The following is a 3,736-nucleotide window of genomic DNA, read 5'->3' as shown; positions in this document are numbered from 1 at the left end:
ACAACCATGAGGTAGGATGCCTTCTTGCAAGGCAAGGTGGGTCTTGTCAAAATGGCGACACATCTAAGCATTAAAGCACACAAAAACAAGTAATGGATGCATCTACAAAAGAATAGCCACTTTCCTCATCTAAGTGACGGAAATTATCTAAAGGGGAAGCAATTCAAGGGTACACACTCCTTCATAGATACAGTTTCTTCAAACTACTAGGTCTAGAAGGATACCAATAAATCACCTCCAAGTTGTGTCAAGTTAGGGTACCTTTATCCTCAATCGTTAAATGTTTTTGTCAAGAATAGACTCCCTATGGTGTTAGAAACACTGGAGGATCGCGGAATTCCCCTTCTTGCCTAGACAAGAAGAAGGGTCGTCCCCTCTCTACCATGCACAAAAATGGATACGATGGATAAAGGGATCGATAGTATTTGAGTTTCATGTGGGAGTTTGCTTTTGTTGTTGTTTTTCCCCCCAATTTCTTGTGGCATTTGACATTTGAGAACACTTTCTTTTTGCCATTTCTTTTGATGTTTGGCATTTCAATACTTGACAACTTTTAACTTTTTGCATTTTCTTTTGAACATTTTCAAAGTCACCCCATTTGTAGTGAGGGTGCTTATATTTGAAGCATAGGAGTTTTTATTTTTGTTACTCCTCTTTTCTTTTGATGCAATTGCAAACTTTTTCTTTTCTTTTCATTTCTTGAACTCAAATTTTTGAACAATTTTTGTGCCCATTCCCTTTGATGACAAAATGTATGGTAAAACATGGATGAATGATGGTTGCATGGTTTCAAGGGTCACCTTGGAATAAACGGTAGCCAAGGAGTTATCACACCACAAGGTACTCTTGACTAGGCCTTAATCCATGGGGTCAAAGGATACTAACATGACACATCCTAGGGTGTTTTACAAGTATTCTAACAAGCAAAGTCTTAAGAAGAAAAATCATCTACTAGGGCCTATATACACTTGTCAAGCTTCCCAAGTAGACGGTTTCACAAAATTTTTCCTAAATGCAACTATATGCCATGATGCAACTAACATTTATACATCCTAATGCATATGCTTCTACCAACTAATATGCCAAATAATCTAAATGCAATCCTAAATTCACATTGTTTTTACCGCATCAATCAAGATAAAGCCACATAGTCATTAACATAAAGAGGAAAAAGGAGATTGAAAAGATCATACCATGCGGTCTTCAATATCCTCACATCTCGGATGTGGCGTAGTCAATCAATGTGAACAAGGATGAACAAACATAATATATACAAAACAATATATACAAGTCTACACTAAAAAGGAATGAACATGTTTTTGATTTTTTCAATTTTTCAAATTTTTTGGATTTGTCGAAATTTTTGATTCTTTTTTTTGGATTTTGAATAAAAGTCAAGTTAGAATTTCCCATCCCCACACTAGTATGGGCATTGTCCTCAATGGCCAATACAATAGGAAATTATGCAATGAATATGCATGATTTCTAAACTAAATGCAAATTATACTAAGCTACACTACATGATGCAAGTGTTTTTGTTATGGCGAAGAACATAATTTAAATTAGCTCCCAATGCATATGCATGGACTTCCCCAAACCAAAATAGACATTATTTCTAACGTCTTGAATTTCGGGGGAGTTTATGCATATGGAATGCAATGCATGAAACTAAAGATTGTCATTTTGGATTTTACAAAATGGGAACAATAAAAATGAACACCTTAATGAAGCCAAGGTGTTAGTCCTCCAATGTTGCTAGGACTCCACAAAATGATCAAAACAAATATGGTACAACAAATTAGGAAAACATCAAATTCTTTTCATGAAAGTTAAAAAGAGAAGGGATAAAGGAAACTTCACATAAGCCTTGACGGGTGCCTCTTGCCCGCTCCATCAAGCTATGAAGAGATCCCTAGAGATCGCCATTATCCCCCTCTAAGTCACTATCCCAAGCCTCTTTGGATGCATCACTTGCATTGAAGTCCATGAACTCATCTTCCTCACTATTGAGCTCCATCGTATCTCCACCACAAGATTTATCGCTCCCTTCGCCTTCTTGCCCATTTGCTCCTTCATTTGCTCTTTCCGAGTTTGGGAAGAAAATGTCTATTTGGGCCCAAGAGGGAAACATTCCCTCCTCGCTAACCTTCCCTTGTTGAACCAAATGGTGGAATTGTGGGTATAGAGCATAGTAGCTATCCACGGCGGCTTCATATTGACGGAAATGCATGTCTTGGAGAATTTCCGTCATAAAATCATCTCAGGGGAGGATGAAGGGGTTAGGGTGATTGTATGGTTGGTATTGAAAAGGGTAGGGAGGTATCTTGATCTTTTCATTTTGTTGTTGTGGCTCGTTTTGTTGATGTTGGGTTTGTGGTGGTGTTTGATTTGCTTGGTTCGGGTTTGTGGAGATGAGGTATGACGGTATTGGGGATAGAGGACCCCTCCTTGGTGAAATTCTTGGTAAACCGTTCATTGGCAAGTAGATAGGATTGCTCCCTTTTGTTATCCATTTGATTTTCTTTTCAAAACCCTCATGGGTTATCCAATAATGTTGCACAAGGATTAGCTCCTCATTTATCCTTGTATTTCCCGGGAGGGGAGTGTACTCATTGTTCTCATTAAACCTTGGATTGAAGTGTTTTGCGAGTCTTGTAATGAGTCCTACATTGACGATATGCTTCATCCCATCGTCATCTCCATTTCGAAACTTAGCCCATTTCTCGAGGAGTACAAGTGGTGCATTAAAATGATAACCACTCTTTCCTTGGATCTCAAGATATGATTCCATGAATACGAGATCAAGCTCATTCACAATTGCCGGGTCTCGGCTTGCAAGTATAGTTCCGGATAAGAACCGGTAAGTGAGCCTTAGAATAGGGTTTTGGATGTAAAATGCCAAACACTCCTTGATATACAAAAAGTCTCGACTGGTCATGGCTCTCCACAATGGTGCCACACTATACTTCTTAGGTCTTGATGTTCGGGTAAGCGAAACATCCAAACCGAGTACATTTGCAAACTCAACAAGAGTCATCATCCTTGTCACATTCTCCAATCTAAACTCTATGCAAATTGTTTTGTTCAAAGTTGTGATCTTTAAGAAACTTAAGAACTCAAGAACAAGAGGTCGGTAGGTTTGCTCATGTAAGTGGAATAAGGTAGAAAGACCAAACAACTCAAAAAGGGCTTCCGTTTGATGGTATATTCCAAGCTTTCTTAATGTTTTATGGCATAGAAATTTGGTAGGAAGAATATTCTTACCAAGTAGTCGGTGAAAGACAAGCCTTTGAACATCATTCACAAATTCAATGTTGGAAAAATCGTCAAGCTTGGTGAGATCCACAATCTCTTCATGTTCCCTCCTTAGAGTGTTGATGTGAGAAGTAGATGAGCTTCCTCTCATTCTTGGTCTTATTCTTTCCCTAAATGAAGATCCTCTTGGTCCCATTCGTTGTTTGTAGATTTGGAATTTGATTTGTTGAAATATGGAGATGCTCTTTGTGGATTAGATCTTTGCTTTTGAATCTTTTTGAAACCCTAGAAATTGGGGTTTTTTTGTTTTTGTGGAGTGAATGAGTGCTTGGGATATGTTTTGGAGTCATAAGAGAGGGAGTTTTTATATTATAAGTGGAAGGAAGGATGAAGTGTCACAAATTGTGTGGCGGGGGAGAAATCAAATCGCGAAAATCTGAAATAAAGGACGCAGGGAGACGAGCGGATTCTACATCGGGAC

This window comes from Silene latifolia, chromosome 5 (genome assembly GCF_048544455.1).
Source record: "Silene latifolia isolate original U9 population chromosome 5, ASM4854445v1, whole genome shotgun sequence".
Lineage (NCBI taxonomy): Eukaryota > Viridiplantae > Streptophyta > Magnoliopsida > Caryophyllales > Caryophyllaceae > Silene > Silene latifolia.
This window is presented reverse-complemented; position numbering follows the sequence as displayed.